Below are 25,639 nucleotides of genomic sequence, written 5' to 3'. Positions count from 1 at the left end.
AGTTTAATCTTACCCATCAAAAGTTACGTGCCTGAGAAAATTTGGCTGATTTTCGAAAAAAGGGGGAAAGACCCCCTAACAGTTATAGAACCTTAATGAAAATCACACCATCAAATCCAGCATATCAAAGAACCCTACGGAAGAGGTTTCAAGCTCCTATCTACAAAAATGTGGAATTTTCCATTTTTTGCCAGAAGAAAGAGCACGGATGCGTGTTTATTTGTTTGTTTGTTTGTTTTTTTTTTTTTTTTTTTTCCCCAGGGGTGATCGTATCGACCCAGTGGTCCTACAATATCGTAGGAGGGCTCATTGGAACGGAAATTAAAAGTTCTAGAGCTCTTTTTAAGTGACCAAAAAAAATGGAGGGCAACTAGGCTCCCTCCCACGCTCATTTTTTTCCCAAAGTCACCTGATCAAAATTTTGAGATAGCCATTTTGTTCAGCATGGTCAAAAATATGATAAAAATGTCTTTTAGGATGACTTGATCCCCAAAAGGCCCCCGGGAGAGGGCTGAAAGTTATGAACTTTACTCAATGTTAACATATAGTATTGGTTATTTGGAAGTATACAGACTTTTTCAGAGGAGATTTTTTCTGGTAGGTGGGGGAAGGAGAGGGTCGGGGGCTATATGGAAGGATCTTTCCATGAAGGAAGTTTTCATGGGGGAAGGGACATTGCTATGAAGGGGGCGCCGGATTTCCCAGCATTATTAAAGAAAAAGATCAGGAATTAAATAAAAAAAACAAGTTTTTCAACTGATCAACTGATTGTGATTAAGAGGTCATTTTTAAAGAACTGGAAAAAAATTTCGAACTACAGTTTAAAGACTAAAGGTATTGACTAGGGGGCGAACCCCCTAATATACGTGTTAAAAATTTATGAATATAGAAGTTCGTTACGTAAGTTAATTCTAAGTTACGTATATTTATTACTAATAAAAACGTTCGTAAATAAAATTAAACAAGTTTCGAGAAAGCCATTTAACCAAATATAATATGCAAATTTTGTTTTAATTATTCATGTACGGTGAGCCAAAATCAAAACCTGCATTAATTCAAAAACGTTCAAAAATTAAATAAAAAAAACAAGTTTTTTTAACTGAAAGTAAGGAACGACGTTAAAACTTAAAACGAACAGAAATTATTCCGTATATGAAGGGGCTGTCCCCTCCTCAACGCCTCTCTCTTTACGCTAAAGTTTGACTTTCTCATAACTCTATTTTTTTAAACAATAACAAAACTTTAGCGTAAAGAGCGAGGCGTTGAGGAGGGGACAGCCCCCTTCATATACGGAATAATTTCTGTTCGTTTTAAGTTTTAACGTCGTTCCTTACTTTCAGTTAAAAAAACTTGTTTTTTTTATTTAATACTTCCAAATAACCAATACTATATGTTAACATTGGGTAAAGTTCATAACTTTCAGCCCTCCCCCCGGGTCCTTCGGAGGATTAAGTCATCCTAAAAGACATAGTTATCATATTTTCGACCATGTTGAACAAAATGTCTATCTCAAAATTTTGATCGGGTGAATTTGGGGAAAAAATAAGCGTGGGAGGGGGCCTAGTTGCCCTACAATTTTTTTGGTCACTTGAAAAGGGAAATATAACTTTTAATTTCCTTTCACATGAGCCCTCTCACGATTTTATAGGACCACTGGGTCGATACGATCACCACTGGAAAAAAAAAACAAAAAAAAAACAAATAAACACGCATCCGCAAAAAATGTAAAATTCCACATTTTTGTAGATAGGAGCTTGAAACCTCTACAGTAGGGTTCTCTAATACGCTGAATATGATGGTGTGATTTTCATTAAGGTTCTATAACTTTCAGGGGGTCTTTCCTCCTTTTTTTGAAAATCAGCCAAATTTTCTCAGGCGCGTTACTTTTGATGGGTCGCACTAAACTTGATGAAAGTTATATATTTGAAATCAGCATTGAAATCTAATTTTTCTTATCTATCTATTGGCATCAAAAACCCGTTTTCTAGAGTTTCGGTTACCATTGAGCCGGGTCGCTCCTTACTTACAGTTCGTTACCACGAACTGTTTGATCTACGGGTACCAAAATCCCGTTTTCTGGATTTTCGGTTACTATTGAGCCGGGTCGCTCCTTACTTACAGTTCGTTACCAGGAACTGTTTGATGAACAAAACGGTTGTCTCAAAATTTTGATCGGACGATTTTGGGGAACAAAGAGCGGGGAAGGGGGCCTAGTTGCCCTCCAATTTTTGATTACTTAAAAAGGGCACTAGAACTTTTAATTTCCGTTCGAATGAACCCTCTCACGATATTCTAGGACCACTGGGTTGATACAATCACCCCAGGGGGAAAACAAATAAAACAAACACGCATCCTTGATCTTTCTTCTAGAAAAATATACAAAATTCCACACTTTTGCCAGTAGTAGCTTGAAACCTCTACAGTAGGGTTTTCTGATACGCTGAATCTGATGTTGTGATTTTCATTAAGATTCTGTGTCTTTTAGTGGGTTTCCCCCCTTTTTTGAAAATCAGGCAAATTTCCTTAGGCTCGTAGCCTTTAATGGGTAACACTAAACTTAATGAAACTTATATATTTGAAGTAAGCTTAATAAACTGATTCTTTTGATATATGTGTTGGTATCAAAATTCAGTTTTTTAGAGTTTCAGTTACTATTGAGTTGGGTCGCTTCTTACTTACAGTCCTTTACCACGAATTGTTTGATGAGATGATTCACCGATAATTCAGCTTTGGAAACTCCGACGTAACTATCGATCCTCGTGAGTACCTCAAAATATTTTCTTAAGATATACTCTTGTAATAATTAAAAAGGTATATTGCCACTGTGTGTCTGTCTTGTGAATTTGACAAAAATTGTTGGCTGCAATTTTGAAGTTAAAATAAAAAAGCATAAAAATGATGATAATAATTACTTGCTATTCGCGGTTTCACCATTTGTGGCTTTGAGTAATTGTAATTAGTCATTAGTGTGCTAAGAACAGCCCCAATGTTGCCAAAATTTTAAGTTACAGACTTGACTGTTCCTTGGACACCTAGATATACCGTCATACGAGGTGGAAGGATACTAGGTAGCTTGGTTTTCCCTTAAACTTCCGTATCCCCCCCGCCTCAAAAAGCTTTAACTCTTCGTATCCCACAATAAAAATTGTGTAAAAAAGTTGGTATATTGCACTGATATTTGCAGCCTAAAATATAAGCCCAATAGTCTCTAGAATATTTGTACTTTTCCATTTACATCTCTGAAGTCAAAAACTCCGATTTTCCTCCAAATAGCTCACCATGAAATCCAAACAACCCGTTTTGTTTACCTGAGCTATGGTAACCTGAGCTTCTATGGTTAGCTATGGTTACCTGAGCTATGGTAAGTTATGGTAACCTGACATAGCTCACCTTGAAGATCCAAACAACCCGTTTTGTTTACCTGAGCTATGGTAACCTGAGTTTCTGTTGTGAGCTATGGTAACCTGAGCTATGGTGAGCTATGGTAACCTGAGATAGCTCACCTTGAAGATCCATGCAACCCGTTTTGTTTACCAGAGCTATGGTAACCTGAGCTTCTATGGTGAGCTATGGGAACCTGAGCTATATTAACCTGATATGGTCACCTTGAAGATCCAAACAACCCGTCCTGAATTATTTGCACTTTGATCGTTTTTTACTCTTAAAAGGAGGACTAGAATTTACAATTAAATGAGCCTCCTCCAAAGTTTATATGACCACCCCTTCCATAAAAACTTTATACGGCCCCAGGTTATAACTTACAACCCTTGCCCCTGGGCTCTGCGTCGTTGTATCAACCCCTGAGTCCCGAAACTAAAAATTCTGTAAAAAAAATGGGTATATTGCGCTGATATTTGAAGCCTAAAATATCAATATTGAACCTTGGTCGAAACACCTTCTGCCCCAGACAAATCTAAGAAACTTATATTTCCCCTTTAGTTCCCCTTATATTTCCCCTTTATTTCCTGTTTAAGATGTAGGTCCTGGACCTTCGAAATAGAAAAAACCTTTTAATTTTGCTTATCATTTTAAAATAACCGTATTTTATAGTGACCATAGCAAAGGTGTAAGGAGGTGAATGGAGGGCTGTACATTCCTAGAAATTTCGTATTTTTGTTTAGAATTTTTTCATGATTTCTGATAGTCAATTTTCTTTTTATTATTTGATAATTTGAAAAATTAAAAAAACAACTTAAAGCTGAACTGGATTTATCCAACAGTTCGAACTTCTTCACAATTTTGACTCTTGCTAAGGCTAAGGAGCAACTTGGCCTAACTATAATCGAAACTTTAAAGAACAGAATTTTGGTAATACTAGATACATAAAAAAAATATTTTTATGCTGATTCCAAATATGCAAAAACATTAAATATAATTTTACCCATCAAAATCTACGAGCCTGAAAAATATTACCTATATTTTAGGAAAAGGGGGAAAACATCCTCAAAAGTCAAGTGATCTAAATGAAAATCACACCATCAGGTTCAGCATATCAGAAAACCTTGTTGTACTGGTTTGAAGGTCTTATCGACAAAATGCGAAATTTGTATTTTTTGCCAGAAGAAAGATCACGGATCCGTGTTTTTTTGTTTTTTTTTTTTTTTTTTTTTTTTTTTTTTTTTTTGTTTAATAAAACCTTCCTTCTTCAGATGAATGTTACCATTCATTTTAAAGCTTAATTCAACTAAACTGGTTTGATTAATCAAACAGACCGTGGTAACGAGCTGTAATTAACGCCTCGCTCTTTACGCCAAAGTTTTACTCTGTCTCACAACTTTATTTTTTAAAACAATAAATAGCTTTAGCGTAAAGAGTGAGACGTTGAGGAGGGGACAACCCCTTTCATATACGGAATAATTTCTGTTCCTTTTAAGGTTTAGTGTCGCTCCTTACTTTCAGTTAAAAAAACTTGTTTTTTTATATTTAATATTTCTTAAGATTTTACACGGTGATATTTAAGTGCGCATCAACTATTATGCAGGAGGAGGGGGGTCATTTTTTAGGAGGGGGTATATGCCTCAATTATTGCATTTTAATGCCTAAATCCTAACTCTCATTGAGCTTTCAGATAAATATAGAATAAATTTTTGGGGGAGGGAAGGGCGGATGAGGAATTAATATCCTATCCCTCTTGATTCACGGTAGTATTTTTGGTCTGCACCTTTATTATTAGTATCAGAGGGGGGTAATATTACCCCTCCCATTGAGACAATATTTTTCTATGTAGCATAAAATTTAAATTTACCTGCCTACTGACACAGAGGTAAAAAAATGAGGGGACATCCTTAGCGTGGTCAGGAAACTTATTCAGGACGAGGAGGGAGGGGGGTTGGCAGGTGCTATAAGGAGTTTTATTTCCGGCAGTTTTAAATGGTAATAATTTTTATATTTATATACAATGTTTCAATGTATTTAAACATGTGTCTACAATGTCCCGCATTTAAACATCAGAGAACCCGACTATAGAGATCGCAATGGCCTCAGCACCGTAAAAAACCAAAAGTCTTGAAGAATTTCTATCCTTTTGAACAATAATACCCCTTTCCGTCCATTCAAAATTCTGTTGTAAAATTATTTTTAAGAACTTTTTCAGCAAACCTACTGTTCATCAAAAATTTTGACTGAATATTCAAATTTCGTCCAAAATTTCGATTCCAATTTAATATTTTTATTTTTATGTAAAAAGTGGATAAATGGGACGCTACCAATCAATTTATAATTATTGATATATACAACTTAAAAACAAGAAATCAGGGATTCATGATGTCGGCACCCCACATCATATCCTGGTTAGGCGTGGGCATGATTTGAGAAAGATCAGAAATTAAAAAAAAAATTCAGCTGAAAGGAAGGAGCAACGTCAAAACTTAAAACAAACATAAATTATTCTTCCGTGATGGGGCTGCCCCCCTCACAGCCCCTTGTATATTACGCTAAAGTTTGACTTATTGCACCAATCCCTTAAGAACGACTGCTCAGACACAAAGACCGTTGAAATGGAATAAGAAACTTTCTTAAACCATAAAGTAACTTTAGCCTCACGAGCGAGGGGTTGAGGAGGAGGCAGTCTCCCTCATAAAGGGAATAATTTTTATTTTTATAAGCTTTAATGTAGCTCCTTACTTTCAGTTTAAAAAACCTTGTTTCAGTTTAAAAACTCATCCGAAATGTTGTCAATTTAAAGATGTATAGTCGGAGTAATAAATTTTTCAGTCTAAAAATGCCAAGTTTTAAATGGATATTTGTAACGCACACATATTTCTAATTTTTTTTTACTGCGCATGTGTTAGAAAATGCAGATTATAAATAAGGGACATTGTCGTTAGAAAAATTATTAGTCGTTTAGCAGTTATGGAAGGTACTGGTTCCTAAATAGGAAAAGGCATGCGAAATTGAGAGATACTTCAAAGGTAGGAAATAAATTTATTTTCCCTGGTAAAATAAAATGTCTATTGTTTGTTTTTTCTCAATTATTACTCATTTTGCTACATTTTAGAACGAAGTATAAATTATGTACTGACACTACAAATGATTTCCAGAGAGAAATCACGTAGTTGAAGGAAAGGGGGATTTGTTCATTAGGAAGTTTATGTAATTCAGTAGGCTATGCGGTGAAACTGCAGCATTGGAGGTTTTCGCAAACTAGGAAGTTTCTTATGCTATACAAATAAAATTTTGTGGACTAGATTAACAGTATAAATTTGTCTCATACTATATATACTGAAGTGTACTGTTGCCCATCAGCTACGGGAGTGTCAATGGATCTTTCTGTGGATGGGGGGACGCTTGCGCCTCAAAAGTGTATTTTTATCCCCACACTTTGGAATTTTCAGTTGAAAGTCCTTCATATAAGTCTAGAGAGGAGTAGAATTTACCCACTTCTCTTCATTTTGAGAGTATTTTTGGACTAAGTCCACAATACAGATGTTGTGAGTGACTTATCCCCTCTTACTACGAAAAACTTTTAAGTGTAACATTAAACATTACATTTATTTCCTTATCTGCACAAAAAGGGTGGGGCGCCACTGGGTGGGGTGCTACAAAAAGGGTGACGTTGCAGGCCTCCTCTACCCCAGAAAATACTTTAGAAGGTGCATCATTTTCGAAGGATTATTATACGAAAATTAAACTTTTCTATAAGAAAATAGTAAGGGGAGGGTTATGTTTGTTTTACTGTGTTTTATTTGTTTGTTTTTGTTTTTTCTTCTCCAGGGATGATAATTTGGACCCAAGAATCCTAGAAGGTACAGAGATTGCTCATTTGAACTAAAATGAAAATTCTAGTGCCCTTTTTAAGTGACCAAAAACAATGGAGGACAACCAGTCCCCCTCCCATGCCTTTTTTTGGCCAAAGGCCTCCGATCAAAATTTTGAAGTAGTACTTAGATTCAGTATAGTTTAAACGTCAAATAACTATGCCTTTGGGAATTATATGACCCCTGCAGTCCCTAGCGAAAGGGATGTAAGTTGTTCATTTTCCCATTATTCATAATTATATAGTATCCTCTAACGGGAAATGTACAGATTTGTTGGGAGGATGGGGATTTTCTGTAGGGGTATTTTACGCGGGGAGAATTTTCCGCGGAGAGGGAGTTGTCCGGGTGAAATTTTACACGTAGGGAGGGAGGAAAAATGATATACTGGCATAATAAGTAAAGCGGTCAGAAATTAAAAGGAAAAAGTTTTTTTCAACTGAAAGTAAGGAGCAACATTAAAACTTAAAACGAAAAGAATTTACTCGGTGTATGAGGGAGGCTGCACCTTTGTAAATCTTCGCTCCTTACGCTATATAAAAAACAAGTTTTTATAACTGAAAGTAAGGAGCAACATTAAAACTTAAAGCGAACACAAGTTGCACTTGTACTGAAAACAAAATACGTTTTAGGTGTTTTTACTTTTTTTAACATTAATAAATCAAAAATTATTAAGTCGTTAAGGAATAAATATCAGCATATGTATATTAAACTAACAATCCACTTTCATTTGTTTTGTTTTTTTCCGTAAATTGCAAATTATGTTCTCTTCTTGAGAAGGCAAGAGAGTTGTCCGCCCTATTCGCGTTAATTTCTGCTCGTTTTAAGTTTGAGTTCTAGTGCCCTTTTTAAAAAGTCAAAAGTGATTGGAGGAAAAATCTGCCCTCCTCTTTAGCCCTTAACTTTCCGCTCAAAATTCCGCTCAAAATTTTAAGACAGACATTTTGTTCAGCATAGCTGGTAACTATAGTAACTATATTTTTAGGTTTATTGTTTAGGTCAACTCTCTACAGTTATGCAATTTGCTCATTATGCTTGAAAACTAAATGTTGCTTTAAAATCAAATCAAAACGCACTGTGTGTATGCTGGACATCTCAGCAAAATCCCAAGAACGACTGAGGGAATTAAGTTCAAACTTTCGGGACTACTTCTACAACTACTTCTTCTCTTAAAATTTAACTAGATCAAAAGAGTGTAAGTGTAGTCAGACTATTAAAGAGCATAGATATAATTTTTTGGGAATGGTATTAAGTTTTATTTTTCAGGTGAACTGCAATATTTTCTGGCGAACATATAAGAATCAAACAAACAAGATATATTAAGCATACAAGAATGTATAAGCATACAATGAATATATATATATATATATATATATATATATATATATATATATATATATATATATATATATATATATATATATATATATATATATATATATATATATATATATATATATATATATATATATATATATATATTATATATATATATATATATATATTATTTCGAATTATTTCAATTTTAATTATTTTAAATTATTGATTCATTCGATGCTTCTTATGAATAATTTTAAAAAAAACACAGTTTTTCCGAGGGTAGTAAAGAGCGAACTTGAAACTTAAAACGAACAAAAAATATTACTTCACAGCCTATCTAACATATATCAATAAAACTAGTACAAAATAAATCAACTGGTGATATTTCCTTATGTTTGTAGGATTACAGAAAACTAGCGCTTTACTGAAAACACAAAAGCCAAGTAAAAAAATCAAGAATATTGATTTAGGAGTCAAAAGTGAGTACATAGCCTCACAAAAACAAACTAATCTATAACGCTTTTCGAAGTCTCACAGGAGCTGTGATACCAGTAACTTTCAGTATACAATTAAAATTATCTTAAAAACTGAGGCATAAAAATAATAAGTTTACAGTCATTAAACAGCATAAAAAATAATTGATTAAACGGGTAACATCTTGGTCTCACCTAGCATTACTCGAAATGAAGAGCAAATCAACCATAATATGGCCTTGGGAGATCCAGTTATTTCTCTCTATAAAACGGAGAAGTAATGTAGGCTTAATACTAATAAGATTCCTTCACTTCGAACTTGTCTGCAAAATAATCATGAAATGTCTTTTTCAAATCCAAAATGACAGTCAATCATTGAACTGAGCTCATTGTGCAGATGTGATGCCAAATTAAACAAAAAAATAAATAAATTAAGTAACAATCTAAAAAGTCTTTACTTTTATACTGTTAAAAGTGCCCTTAAATGTTTATTTTTACCGTGCCAAAACTCTTATATTGTTTTGTGTTTTCAGTAAAGCACTAGTTTTCTGAAATCCTACGAACATAGGGAAACATCACCAGTTATTTTATTTGCACTAGTTTTACTGATATATATTAGATAGGCTGTGAAGTAATAATATTTGTTCGTTTTAAAGATTAAACTTCGCTCAATACTTCCCTCGGAAAAACTTATGTTTTTTTTTTTAAATTCATCTCTGCTCGTTTTTGATTAAAATTTAATTTAGAAACAACACTGTCATGATCTTTTTTGTTTTACTGAATAAGTCTTGTTCGTTTTAAGTTTTAATGTTGCTCCTGAGTTTCAGTTCACAACTTATTTTTTTATATAGTTTCTAATCACCTTCAATCTAGGGATAAATACTGTTGTTTTTTTTTTTTTTTTTTTTTAAGAAAAAATACACCTTTACTTCTTTGTTTTAAAAAGTTAAATTTAGTAACACTTAAGAAAGTAGCTCCAGGCGAGTAGGTTCGACACAAAAAGTTAACTAAGCTGACTGGTTTGCATATCAACATGTTTGTGGGAAACTTAGCTAGCTCAACAGAATGAGCCTTTAGGCTTAGGGAGTTATTTGACCTGTCCCTAAATAGAACAGCCATTCATTACTTAAAAATGAATCAAAATTTCAAAAAAGATCATTTCTTGTGCAGGTACGATAAATGGTATTATAAACTAAGTTTTTTTTTCACTTCAAAAAATTTGGGAAGAATTACCTGAATTCTCCTGCAGAACTGTTTTTATTTGTTTTTCTTCCTCTTTGGATACACAATCTTGTGTATGGAGAGAATATTACAGTAGAATTGTCAAGTAAATAGTTTGAACAAGTAAGTATAACAATAAGCAATCCTTCTTTTACTATGCAACTTTGAGTGGTTCCACAGCCACATACCTACGCTTCTCCAACCACTAAGAGGTAGAGGCTTGGGGTCAGGAGCTTAATTTCCTATGGGGCAGAGGGAGCAACTGCCTCTTCCAAACCACAGTTTTCCCCCAGACCCCAGTTCCCCTCCAGGTGAATTTAGTTTCTCCAAAAATGTTGTCAAAACTAAGATAAACCTGCATAATTCAAGCATCCACTGGAACAGGTCAGTTTTCTTTAGTACATCTTTACCTTTTTTATTACTGTATAGCTTATTTTTAAGTTTCATCTGTCATTTTCACCTGATTGGGGAAAATTGGCTCCAGATTTTACACCCCCCCCCACACACACAGGATTTTGACAAAATTACGCCATACGTTTGGGTACGGATTTAGTGATCTACTATAAATGTCATTGCAAGCCATGAACTGGATGACCTCTATTCCCTTTTGAATCAAAACGCTTGACAAAATACCTCCCCTGGACATGCTTTAAAAATGAGTGCATCACATTTATAAAAACAGTGAAATTATCTGAAAATGATCATATAGAAGGGATCAAACCGTGGTTGAAAGAAACAACTAGTAATCGAATCCAAGACACTCTAATTTGAAGTCCAATGCTGTACTAGCAGAACCACGCCTCTAATAATCTGATTTTATAAATTGGTTTCTGTACCTTAATTGCGTACCCTATTAAGTGACTTAGAGGAGGAACATACGGGAGGTGTTCTTGCAAACCTCCAGTTAAGGGTTTTGGGTCATAATTATTACAATGATAATATCGCTTTATACTTCCAAGCTTTTCAAACAGTTCGTGGTAAAGAGCTGTAAGTAAGGGGTGACCCGGCTTAATAGTAACCGAAACTCTATAAAACGGAATTTTGATATCAATAGATACAACAAAAGAATCGGATTTTTATGCTAATTTTAGATATCAAGTTCAGTCCTACCGATCAAAAGTTACGAGCCTTAGAAAATTAGACTTATTTTCAAAAAAAAGGGTAAAACACCCCCTCAAAGTCATAGAATCTTAATGCAAATCACACCATCAGATTCAGTGTATCAGACAACCTTACTATAGAAGTTTCAAACTCCTATCTGCAAAAATGTGGAATTTTGTATTTTTTTTTGCCAGAGGAAAGATCAAGGATACATGTTTATTAGTTTTTTCTTTTACCCAGGGGTGATCATATCAACCCAGTGGTATTAGAATGTCGCGAGAGGGCTCATTCGGACGGAAATTAAAAGTTATAGTGCCCTTTCTAATTGACCCAAAAAATTGGAGGGCAACTAGTATCAGTTTCTACAAAAATTGCAATTTTGGAGACTCTTTACCATTCTATAGTAGCCACAGTAAAAAGCGCAACTTGATTTCTCGAGGTTGTACCGAATAATGAACAACTACAACAACATTATTCTATTTTGGTTTTTGTTTTTTCCGCAGCTAGTTAAACTAAAGAACGAATAGTGAAGCTTATAATAACTGAATATTACTAGGAGACTAAAAGTTTGTAGTAAAACCTTATTACTTTCCTAGAAACCAGTATCCATCATTTAAACAGAAAAAGTAACCCCTGATGAGGTTCGAACTCGACGTTTGGGATTACAAGGCCTACGCTCTACTGACAGAGCTACCAACGAGAGTATACTATGAAAGAATATACAGTTTGAGACAATATCGAAAAAGAGTTACATGAAGGACTAACATAGCTCATTATAAATTGTACCTATGCAGTTTTCTTTGGATATAGCGGAACACTGAATAAAGAGAAAACCCTGGCTCATAGTAACTAGAAGCTAATATAATTACATAAAACATCGATGTAAGATGAATTCGATGAATTCGTTTGTAGATTTTATTTATATGTTTGCAATATTTGCATTATCTACTTAAGAAGTGACACCAAAAGTGTTGTTTTTTGTCAGGGCGTAATTTGTTATGGGGTAGAGGGCAAGCTGCCCCCTCCGAACCCCGGTCCCCCCCCTCCCATCTGAAATTTATTTGCTTCAAAAATCTTGTCAAAAATTACGAGAAATGGGCCAGTTTTCTTTAGGTAATTCTTTGCATTGTTGGTACTATAAGGCTGTTTTTTAATTCTCACTGACATTTTCACTTGATCTAGGAAAGTTTGGTCCACCTTTGCCTCCCCCCCCTCAGGGCTTTGAGGAAATTACGCCCCTGTTTTTAGTCCTATGTCACACTTACGGATGGTTGAATTGATAGAAATCACGTAGATATGAGCAATAGCTTTCAAATGAGCCATTAAACGTCACTCTAAAATGTTTTGGTAGCCCAGTAGCCCCAGATTTTCCACTTTAGACAAGGCACTCAAACCGCCCCAGGTGATACCAATACGCCCAATAACAATACGTCCATACCGATACGCTTGATATCGATACGTCCGATACCAATACAGCGTACATCCCTTTCCCCAGGGACTATAAAGGGTCATATCATCACTAAAACAATTGATATTGAATCTTTCAACTGAACAAAATGGCTATCTCAAAATGGCTTTCAGTGTTGAACAAAATGGCTATCTCCAAGTTTTGATTATATGACTTTGGGGGGAGGGGGCCAGCAGGGAGGAGGGCTAGTTGCCCTCCAATCTTTTTAATCATTTAAAAAGGGCACCTTAAAATTTAATTACCTATCGAATGAGCTATTACACATCTCTCTACGATGCTCTGACCACCCCCTAGCCCTGCTAGAAAAAAAGAAAAAAAGGGCGACAGATCAGTGCTACTGATGCAAAAAAGCGATTTTTTTCTGTTGTTCAAGGACGGGGACTGTAATTTCCATGCGTAAGGTTTTTGACCATGCTGATTCCAATGGTGCACTTTTCATTTTGATGTGACGCCATTTTCAAGGGGTTACGTGCTTTTTTTCGAAATCAGCATAAATTTCTTTTTGCAATAAACTTTTACTTTTAAATAAACCAAAATAATAGTCACCAATCCTGAGTCAGTGTCAGATGGCAATATTTGTTCACTAGGTAGCTTTTTTCTTAACGTATTTTTCAACTTTTGGTTACTATGAGCTGTGGTTCGCTCTTTACTAGGTTACAGCTACCGCTGCAGCGATGATAATGAGCAAATACGGCACTATATACGATAAAATAAAAAAAAATTCCACTGAAAGTAAAGAGCAACGTTAAAACGTAAAACGAACAAAAACATTACGTATGTGAAGGGGATTACCCCTCCTTAATACCTCGCTTTTAACGCTAAAGTTTTTTTTGAACTTTTAAAAGAGCTTATTATTCTAATTAAACGGCGTTTGTTATTCAGTAGTCATTCTTAAACATTTATAACAAAAACTCAAACTTTGGCGTAAAGAGCGAGGTATTGAAGTAGGGGAGAACCCCTTATATACGTAATAATTTCTGTTAGTTTTAAGTTTTAACGTGGCTCCTTACTTTTAGTTGAACAAACTTGTTTTCTTATTTGATTTCTGATCGTTTTTTAAATTATACTGGGAAATCCGGCTCTCCCTCCATGGAAAATTCCCTTCCCCCACAAAATTCCCATCTCCCACAATTTTTCTATTGAAAAATCCTAAAAATTACCCCCTCCCCTCAACCAGAAAATTTCCCCCCTGAAAAACATATGTATGCTTCCCAATAACCATTACTTCTATGTAAACATTGGGCGAATTTCATAGCTTGCAGCCCTTCCCCCGGGTACTGTGGAGGGACAATTCATCCTCAAAGACATTAAATTTTTCGCCTATGTTGAACAAAATGGCTATTTCAAAATATCGATCGGGCGACTTTAGGAAAAAATGAGCATGGGAGGGGGACTAGTTGCCCTTCTTACTTGCAGTTCGTTACCACGAACTTTTTGATTGTGCATTAGTTATAATAAGGATGGCCAGTGGGTCATTGCGAAGATGGGGCGTGTGCACCAGATCCTTCGAGGAGGGCATATTAATGCCCAAACAATCTAACTCCTTATGAGCCTTCAGATAAATATACAAAGAAGTCTGGGGGGACATAGAAATTAATCTCTAATTTCCCTTCATTTGGATTAAGCCTGAATAAGGGTGATGCTGGGCGATAGCTCCCTTCCTATCGCAGAAAATCTTTTCTTTCATAACCTAAAAGATTTCACTCATAATCTTACCGGAATAAAAGGCGGAGGGGGCAATTCATAGAGAGGGCAGTGTGTACCGTCAGGAAACATAACAGGAAGGAGAGGTAGGTGACACCAGGAACTTCGTATGTCCGACAAAATCGCTTCTAAAATTGCGGAAATGATGACTCTAGGAATAATTTCTGATATTCCAATCCCCTGCCTCCTAATAGATATTCGAGGGATGAATTTTTATCAGGGATGAATATTATTTTCGAAGCATCGTTCTATGAATATTACACTTGAAATTAAAAAGTGAGAGTTGAGGGAGGGAGTAGTAGCACTCCCTCACATTCAAGAGAGCCTTGGGTCAATAGCTAGTAGCAACAAACTGTAATTAAAGAGCAACGCTTATCAATAGGAACCAAATCTGTAAAAACTTTTGATTACAACATATGCAGCAATAAAATAAATTATTCATACTGATTCTGAAAATGCAAAATGTAATAATCTTGAAGTGACTCATTAAAAGCCATTACCGCCTGAAAATATGCGGAATATTAGAAACAGGAATCAAAATCCCACAAAACAGGCTGTCATACATTCATTTATGTATGTATATGAATTCATATATATATATATATATATATATATATATATATATATATATATATATATATATATATATATATATATATATATACATATATATATATATATATATATATATATATATATATATATATATATATATATATATATATATATATATATATATATATATATATATATATATATATATATATATCAGGTTAACCTTTGATGCACTACAAAAAAAACGAACAAAAATTAAATAAATAAAAAAATTACAAATACAGATGAAAGTAAAGAGCAACATTAAAACTTAAAACCTGTGTAAATTGTTCTATGTATAAGAGGGGCTATTCTCTCCTTAATCCCCGCTTTTTATGCTAAAGTTGGACTTTTTATCCTAATTCTTAAATGAAATTAAATAAAAAACAAGTTTTTTAAACTGAAAGTAAGGAGCGACATTAAAACTTAAAACGAACAGAAATTATTCCGTATATGAAAGGGACCGTCCCCTCCTCAACGCCTCGCACTTTACGCTAAAGTTTTTTATTGTTTTAAAAAATAAAGTTGTGAGACAGAGTCAAACTTTAGCGTAAAGAGCGAGGCGTTGAGGAGGGGACAGCCCCTTTCATATACGGAATAATTTCTGTTCGTTTTAAGTTTTAATGTCGCTCCTTACTTTCAGTTTAAAAAACTTGTTTTTTTTTTATTTAATTTCTGATCGTTTTTTAGTTAATGCAGCTTTTATTTTGGCTCACCGTCATTGAATAAGTAAACAAAATTTGCATAAAAAATTTACTTTTCTATTGCTAAATGGATGTATCTAAATTTGTTTATGACGTAATTTAAAAATTAACTTACGTAACTAACTTCTATATTCTTACATTTTTCGTCTAGCCAAAAATACAAAGTTGCAGATTTTTGCAGATATGAGCTTGAAACCTATTGAATAGGGTTTTCTGATACGCTGAATCTGACGGTGTGATTTTCATTAAAATTCTTTCACTTGTAGGGGATGTTTCCCCCCTTTTTAAAAAATCGGGTAAATTTTCTCAGGCTCGTAGCCTTTGATGAGTAGTACTAAACTTAATAAATTTTATATATTTAGAATCAGAATTATAAACCCTTTCTTTTGATAAATTTTTTGACATAAAATTTCCTTTTTTAAAATTTTCGATCACTATTGAGCCGTATGTCTTTTTTTTATTGTTTTTTTTTATTACGTATATGTTATTACGTATATGAGGGGGTTCCCCCTTAGTCAATACCACGCTCTTTACGTTAAAAGTTAAAAAAAGATTTGATTCACAAACCCCTGAATCACAAAGGCCGTTTAATTAGAATAGATAGCTCTTTTGAAAGCACTAAAAAAAACTGTAGCGTAAAGAGCGAGGTATTGACTTGGGGGAGAACCCCCTCACATACTTTATAATTTCTGTTTGTTTTAAGTTCTAATGTTGCTTCTTACTTTCAGTTGAAAAAACTTGTTTTTTTTTATTTAATTTCTGATCGTTTTTTAAATAATGCTTGGAAATCCGGCCCCAAAGAAACATCCTCCACGGAAATATTCTCCAGAGTAACCCCCTCCTCTAGCCCCCCCCCCTCCAGAAAAAAATCCTTCCTGAAAATTAAATAATGCTGGCAAGTCCAGCGCCCCCTTCATGGCAATTTCCCTTTCCCCATGAAAACTTTCTTCATGCACAGATCCTCCAACATAAACCCCGCCCCCCCCCCCCCCACTACCAGAAAAAAACCCTCCTGAAAACTTCTGTATACTTCCCAATAACCTATACTATATGTTAACATTGGGTAAAGTTCATAACTTTTAGCCCTCCCCCTGGGGACTTCGGGGGATTAAGTCATCCTAAAAGACATATTTATCATATTTTCGACCGTTCTGAACAAAATGGCTATCTCAAAATTTTGATCGGGTGACTTTGGGAAAAAAATAAGCGTGGGAGGAGGCCTAGTTGCCCTCCATTTTTTTAGTCACTTAAAAAGGGCACTAGAACTTTTAATTTCCGTTCCAATGAGCCCTCCTACGATATTCTAGGACCACTGGGTCGTTACGATCACCCCTGGGAAACAAAAAAAAACAAAAACAAAAACAAATAAACACACATCCGTGATCTTTCTTCTGGCAAAAAATGCAAAATTCAATATTTTTGTAGATAGGAGCTTGAAACCTCTACAGTAGGGTTTTATGATACGCTGAATTTGAGGGTTTAATTTTTATTAAGGTTCTGTAGTACTTAAGGAGTCTATCCTCCTTTTTTCGAAAATCAGACAAATTTTCTGAGGCGCCTAACTTTTGATGGGTAGGATTAAACTTGATGAAACTTATATAGGCTATTTGAATTCAGAATTGAAATCTAATTCTTTTGATGTATCTATTGGTATCAAAAACCCGTTTTCTAGAGTTTCGGTTACCATTGAGCCGGGTAGCTCCTTACTTACAGTTCGTTACCACGAACTGTTTGATTGCCCATACCAAAAGTGTCGTTCAATTGGAATAAGAAGTATTTTGAAGCACTATAAAACTTTAACCTAAAGAGTGAGGGGTCGAGGAGGAGGCAGCCCCCTTTTAAATACGGAACAATTTCTATTCCTTGTAAGTTTTAATGCCACTCTTTACCTTTGTTTGAGAAGATTTTTTTTGTAATTAATCACCATAAAGAGCTGATTCAGATGATAGATTAAATAAAAACCAAATGAAAATATTTTCAAATTTGAGACCATATTCAGGTGTTCTTTATAAGGTTTTCAAATATAGTCTATATTATCTTCCATTGAGTGCATGCAACCTAAGGAACAAATGTTCCACTGTTGCGGTATTGGGAACATAGCTCTTTAACTTTTTCCTGTCTCTCTCTTGTTATAAATAAGTTAAAAAGCTAGACAGGTTAGGCTAGAAAATATGAGGACACAAAAATAAACAAACAAGATAATTCATAGTCTGTGAGAAAAGAGAGAAAAATACAAATATTTCGGCCGTTATGCAAAAACAGAGGTCTCTAGGGCAAAAACAACTGGTAAAGCTTGCAAAAGTCAACGAAATAGATGAAAAGGCAAAACAGATACAAAATAAATTAAAAACAGATACAAAATAAATTAAAAACAGTCACAAAATAAATTAAAAACAGATACAAAATAAATAATATTATACGTGTTTCACTGGTTGTGGATTATTTCCTTTTTTCTCTGTCCTACATTTTCTTACATTTATACCTCACTTTTGAACCACCTTAAATAAAATACTATGAATTTTACTGGGAAACGTAAACATTACTAAGAAATCGTATTATTAAAAATACAAATATTTCGGCCGTTATGCAAAAACAGAGGTCTCTAGGGCAAAAACAACTGGTTTGAGACCAGTGGTGTCAACTTCAGCCCCTGAAAATGTTTAGTGGGGTAGGGGGGGGGGAATTCAAATTCTTGGTGGGGAATTTCGCCATTTTTGTATTTTTTCAATGAAAATACCAAGAAAGAACATTTTTCAAAATTTAAGAGGTCCAAATGTCCTCCCAAATCGAACCCCTGCCTGGGCCTGACGCACGTGAGAAGAAAAAGCGTAAAACACAAAAACATAGAAAAGCTCTTTAGCTCTCTATCTATTTATACATTTGACTAAAAATCATTGAAAATTCTTAAATTTGACTTAATTTGTGTTGCGGACAATTGAGTTAAGTTTTACTATACGTAAAAAAAGCTTTCCATCAAGGAAGGTCAGTTTGAATAAAGTATCAAGAGGTTTTATCTTATCAAAACTAAAGATCTTGCGTGACTTTTGGATGTCCATTTGTACTGAGATGGCTATTTTAAGATCCAGTATTACTTACAGCTATGTTAACTACTTTCAGTTCTACAACGCCGTTGACCAGTGCTTGGAGATACTTTATATATGATCCAAAAAAAAAAAAAAAAAAATCAAACAGTTTGTGGTAATGAACTGTAAGCAAAGAGCAACTCGTTGTGATGGCAAACACAACTCTTAAATGAAAAGTTTTGATAACAATATATACATCCAAAGAATTAGTCTTTTATTGTGATTCTAAATGTAACAGTTTAATATAATTTAGAGCTCCCTCCCCCCCCCCCAAAAAAAAAGTTACGAGCCTGAGTGATCTTGATGAAAGTTCCACCATCAAATTAAGCATATCTGAAAACCACAATGCAGAGGTTTCAACACCCTATCTTCAAAAATGTGAAGCTTCAATTTCTTCAATTGAAGCTTCAAGGAGAATATTTATTTGTTGCATGTTTATTTATTTTTTTGTTCACCTATCTTTTCTTTATGGCCAATTGCACGTTGAACAACGAGGTCAGATTTCTAAATTTTGTATGTTTGATACATTTATTATTCTTAACCGGTGGCTGGAGTTTACACCCCCCCCCCCCGCTTCCGGTGTTTACCCCCTACAAAATACACCCCGGGAAATAACCCCCAAGAAAATATCACCCCCACACAAAATACCCCCGTGGAAAATACCCCCCCTCCCCGTGGAAAATAAGGCTTTCCAAATTTGATAGTTTTATTTGAGTTTTGTTGTTGATTTTCCGTAGCGAGAAGGAACCTTGGAACCACAGTTTATATAATTATCCAGTAAGTTTATTGCAGATCATTTCTGGTCTTCATTCTCGGTACGAACAAAAAGCTCCTCCCACTTCTTTCTGCATTAGCGGGTTAGTCTGTTTCCGATTGTTTCCAACAAAGTGCATTATTCGTAATAGCGGGTTTCCACTTGTTTCCGATTAGATCACAATCTGACTTGTCTACCCGTGAAAAGATCTGATTCCGCTTATGTTTCTATCTGCAAAAACGTTCTCTAGAGCACTCGCACCTTGGTCCGGGTTTTTATAATGGGTGAGATAGGGAAAGATCATACTGGATAATTATATAAACTGTGCTTGGAACGAACAGAAGTTCTAATAAATAAGCCAGCCAAACTCAAAACGAGCAAAAATTAACACGAGTAGGGCCGATAACCCGCATACCTTCTCAATACCAGAAAATAACTTTCACTTTACTGAAAAAAAAATACATTTTAAATGGTTTAATTTTTTCTACTTTAATAAATCAAAAATATTAAAACTTTAAGGAATAAATATCAGTATATGTATATTAAACTGTCAATCCACGGTTGTTTGTTTTTCATGCAATGAATATTTGGAAAACCAGTTTATGCTGGTATCATAGGCAGCGCAATAGCGCTGCCTAAGTAAAGAACGATGTTGGCACAACCTATTATTTGTTTTCTTTTAGACCAGGGCACTTCGTATCGAAAGAGTTGTCGTAGAAACTTCGAAAAGGGCTCATTCGATTGGAAATTGGAAGGGTTTGTGCCCTTTTTAATAGCCGAAAGTAATTAGAAGGCAACTAACATGCCTTCCACGCCCACCATATCCTCAAACACATGCAGTCAGAATTTTGAGATAGCCGTTTTGTTCAACGTAGTTGAAAGATCTGGAAATTATGGGTACTCCTTTAGTATACATACTCTTTGATATATCTCAAACTGGAGACGCGATGAAAAACCCGTTTTTACGGGATGATTCAACACAAGAGTGTAGAGAAATACAATGTATAGCGTGGTTTTAATTGCGTATACGATATTTAAAGTGTTGTTTTTTGGGGTTTGGGGGGGGGGAAGGTACCTACGTTAGGTTAGGTTACGTATTTAATATATGCTATGCTTTGCCCCCTAATGTGCAAATATATAGCCCACATTTGTTTCTAAGCTATTATATAGTCGTCCTATTTTATTTCATTTCATTAACATTAACCGAACTAGCAGTATATAAAAGAGTAGGTATACTAAAGGAGTACCAAATTATGTCTTTAAGGTCTTTAAGGTGATATAAGGTTTTAATAGAAAGCGTTGTCATAAAAACTTCAAAAAGGGCACATTCGAATGGAAATTCAAAGGGGTAGTGCCCTTTTTTATACTCAAAAGTGATTCGAGGGCAACTAATCCCCCTCTTACGCCCCCCATTTCCCAAAACACATCCAATCAAAATTTTGAGATAGACATTTCGTTTAACGTGGTCTAAAAATCTTGGAAATTAGGTCATTAAGGATGACACCCCCCACATCCCTCAGGGCAAGGGTTGTAAGTTAGGCCTTGGGGGCATATAAGGTTCTTATAGAAAGTGTTGTCGTAGAAACTTCAAAAAGGGCTCATTCAATTGGAAATTGAAAGGGCTAGTGCTCTTTTTAATAGTTGAAAGTGATTGTAGGACAGCTGACCCCCGTCTCATGCACACAATTTCCGCTATCAAATCCAATCAAAATTTTGAGTTAGTCATTTTTTCAACGTAGTTGAAAGTTCTGGAAATTATGTCTTTGAGGATGACAACAGCCCCCACAGCCCTCAGGGTAAGGGCTGTAAGTTATGCCCTGGAGGTATATACGGTTTTTATAGAAAGTATTGTTGTAGAAACTTCAAAAAGGGCTCATTCGATTGGAAATTGAAAGGGCTAGTGCTCACTTTAATATCGAAGGTGATTGGAGGGCAACTGACCCCCTCTCGTGCCCACCATTTTCCCAAATACATCCAATAAAAATTTTGAGATAGCCATGATGTTCAACGTAGTTTAAGGTTCTGGGAATTAGGTCTTTGAAGATGACACCCCCCCACAACCCTCAGGGCAAGGGTTGTAAGTTATGCTCTGGGGGTATATAAGATTTTTATAGAAATTGTTGTCGTAAAAACTTCAAAAAATGCTCATTCGATTGGAAATTGAAAGGGCTAGTGCCCTTTTTAAAAGTCAAAAGTGATTGGAGGGCAACTAACCCCCCCTCTCACGCCCACCGTTTCCCAGAACACATCCAATCAAAATTTTGAGATAAGCTTTTTGTTCAAAGCAGTGGAAAGTTCTGGAAATTAGGTCATTGAGGATGACAACCCCCCCCCCCCCCCCAAAGCTCTCAGGGTAAGTAAGTTATGCCCTGGCGGCATATAAGGTTTTGATAGAATGGGTTGTCGTAGACACTTCAAAAAGGATTCATTCGATGGGAAATTGAAAGTGATTGAAGGGCAACTAACCCCCTCTCACGCCCACCATTTCCTCAAACACATCCAATCAAAATTTTGCGATAGCCTTGTTTTTCAACGTAGTTTAAAGTTCTGGAAATTAGGTTTTTGAGGATGGCAACCCCTCCACAGCCCTCAGGGTAAGGGTCGTAAGCTATGCCCTTGGGGCATATAAGTTTTTTTTATAGAAAGCGCTGTTGTAGAAACTTCAAAAGGTGCTCATTCGATTGGAAATTGAAAGGAATAGTGCCTTTTTGATAGTAGAAAGTGATTGATAGACAACTAACACCCCTCTCACGCCAATATTTCCCCAAACACATCCAATCAAAATTTTGATATAGCCATTTTGTTCAACGTAGTTTAAAGTTCTGGAGATTAGGTCTTTGAGGATGACGATCCCCCCAAAACCCTCAGGGCAAGGGTTGTAAGTTATGCCATTGGGGCATATAAGGTTATAGAAAGTGTTGTCGTAGAAACTTCAAAAAGAGTTCATTCGATTGGAAATTGGAAGGGCTAGTACCCTTTTTTAATAGTCGAAAGTGATTAGAGTGATTGATAGTACCTCCTCTCACGCCAACCATTTCCCCGAACATATTCAATCCAAATTTTGAGATAGCCATTTTGTTCAACGTAGCTGTAAGGTCCAGAAATTATGTCTTTGAGGAAGACAAGCCCCTCACAGCCCCCAGGGCAAAGGTTGTTAAGTTATTCCCTGGGGGCATATAAGGTTTTTACATAAAGTGTTCCCGTAGAAACTTCAAAAAGGTCTCATTCAATTGGGAATTGAGAGGGCTTGTCCCCTTATTAATAGTCAAAAGCGACAAAAAAAAAGGCTCACTCTTTTTCCCTGAAAAAGACCATGTCAACATAAAACGAACAGAAATTAATTAAAAAACTTTTTCCACAAAACAAGTTTCTCAAAAAAAGTAAAAAACTCTATTAAACCAAAAATGAACAAAAATAGAATCAAATAATCTACCAAGCATACAACTACCACAAATCAGTATCAACAAAAAATGAAACCCAAAAGAAACAGTAATTAAAATAAATAACAGAGTCAAACTCAAAGCGATCAGAAATTAATATGAGGAGGGTTCTAAAACCCCATGCTTTCTAAAAGCCAGAATATAATTTTAACTTTAATGAAAAAATTATTTTAAATGTTTTCATTTTTATAACTTTAATAAATCGAAAATTAATTAAGATTTTAAGGAATAAATATCAACATATGTATATTAAACTAACAGCGAAATTTTTTTTTAGTAAATTCATTTGAATTTTTCTCACGTCTATTAGAGTCCTCTTCTTTATCCTTCATGCTTTACTCTAAAGTTCAACTTTTTGTCCCCATTTTTTTAAGAACGATTCCCGAAACACAAGGGTTATTGAATTTAGATGAGAAGTATTTTTAGACGACTTCAAGACTTTATTGTAAAGAGCAAGGGTTGAAGAAGGGCAGCCCCCCTCATTTACGGAATTAGTTCTGTCGTCGTTATCTGTTCGTCGTTATCTTAAGTTGGAAAAATTTATTTTTGTTTAATATTGATCCTGAAAACGGTACTTTTTAGAGTCATTTCAAGGATACTGCAATAAATTTGATCCATAAATAGGCTAACCCTCAATATTTAAGCTGACATAATTCATTCATTATTTGTATGTCCAAGGTAGGATGTTTTAGAGCCTTTTATTTGTCAAAAATCATAAATTATGTTCAAAATAGCAAAATAACAAGTTTTTTTCAGTATTTAGACCATTTTTTACGAAACGCCAGCCTTCTAGTGAATGGAAGGGGCTTGAGCACCCTTGCTCCCTTCTAGTGTATCCCTGGTATTAACACTGCCAAGTAATTCAAGTAATGAAAAAAAACATATAACACGTGATTACTATGAATACGCCTGAACACAGGGATCTTATCCCTGTGTTCAGGGATAAGATCCCTGAACTGTGTTCAGGATAAAGATCCGTAAAACTAATTTAAATATAGTGTTCTGAATATACAGTTCTTTAACGCTGGTAACCCTCCCCTGTCTGGGAAAAATACTCTGGCCATCCTCCTTTCGTAGGGATAGGACCCGTATGCTCCTATGACTATGATGGCAGCTTCTCTTCCTAACTCCATTTTTTTCAATTCCATTTTAAAGGTCGAAACTACTCAGTTATTCGCCGAATTTCTATGAGCCTACGAATTTATTTAACCTATTGCAATTTTTCTATTTAGATTATTACTATTCATTATTCGATAGCGTTTAATTTTTAAAAAAGTAATGTTTTTAGAAAAAAATGGTTGATGGATGATATGACATCCAAAAGTTAAATAGTGTTATTGGTATTAGTGGCATGGAAACACCTAAGAACTTCAAAACAAGAGGGAATAACATAAGACCTAGGAAGGTAATTCATATAATGTTTATAGGAAGGTAATTTAGATAGCCCTAGGAAGGGCTATCTTTAAGGGTAGAATAATTTCGATATGATAGTCAATACATTCTTCAGAGGCTGTTTCTGTCTCCGTATTTCAGCTTTTGTGATACCTCAGTTATGCTCACTCAAGCTCGCTCACTCCATATCACTCACTCCAGTTCCGTCAGTTCACTCCGTATCTCAGCTATGCATGTGCGTTGAAAAAAGCATACGCACTATGGCAAACATACCTGAAAACATTTTGAGAAGAAAAACCAATGGGAAAAAATAGAAACATTCAATACTGTAAAATATAGTAAAAAAAAAATTGACATAAAAGTTCCATTTCCAAGATATTCCTGTGAGTGAAAAAAAGGACATAACGAATTTTAGAAAACATAACACCCGGGTACTAAAATAGACAGGAGAAAGCAGACTGAGCAAATTGATTGGGTTCGCTTAGTTTGGTTAAATGAGTTCCATACCGTATTTAATTTTTACAATAAAAATCCTTTAACGCCTTTTGATTTACTTAAGTCGAACTATTGTAGAAGAAAATTATCCAAAATTGAAAACTTTGGTTGTTGAGTTTTGTTGATCAAATAAAGTGGACAATTTTGAAACCAAAAAAAAATATTGGAATTGTTTGGCTAGAAATTTCCATAATTTTTTTTTTCTCTGCCCAAACTCAGATTAACATAGACTTTTCAAAATAAGTTCACAATTCCTATTGCCTTCTTCTGTAGCGCAAGGGTAACGTTAAAATTCACAATCAAATAAAGTGGACAATTTTGAAACAAAAAAAAAATATTGGAATTGTTTGGCTAGAAATTTCCATAATTTTTTTTTTCTCTGCCCAAACTCAGATTAACATAGACTTTTCAAAATAAGTTCGCAATTTCTATTGCCTTCTTCTGTAGCGCAAGGGTAACGTTAAAATTCACAATCAAATAAAGTGGACAATTTTGAAACAAAAAAAAAATATTGGAATTGTTTGGCTAGAAATTTCCATAATTTTTTTTTTCTCTGCCCAAACTCAGATTAACATAGACTTTTCAAAATAAGTTCACAATTCCTATTGGCTTCTTCTGTAACGCAAGGGTAGTGTTA

At 34.9% G+C, this 25,639-nt stretch overlaps 1 protein-coding gene across 1 annotated transcript in view; it reads left to right on the top strand.

The window, feature by feature from the left end:
- Positions 1–6,368: 6,368 nt before the first annotated feature.
- LOC148941140 (uncharacterized) overlaps positions 6,369–25,639 on the top strand; it is a 42,214-nt gene continuing 22,943 nt past the window's right edge. Inside the window, exon 1 of the mRNA XM_089104316.1 lies at positions 6,369–6,410. The gene's annotated coding sequence lies outside the window, so the exon portion shown is untranslated. The remainder of the gene's footprint in view (positions 6,411–25,639) is intronic.

The sequence above is a fragment of the Artemia sp. Qi Xiang Cuo genome, chromosome 18, assembly GCF_049724085.1.
Source record: "Artemia sp. Qi Xiang Cuo chromosome 18, ASM4972408v1, whole genome shotgun sequence".
Taxonomy (NCBI): Eukaryota; Metazoa; Arthropoda; class Branchiopoda; order Anostraca; family Artemiidae; genus Artemia; species Artemia sp. Qi Xiang Cuo.
Note: the sequence above shows the minus strand (reverse complement) of the source record. Positions and strands in the feature narration are given on the sequence as shown.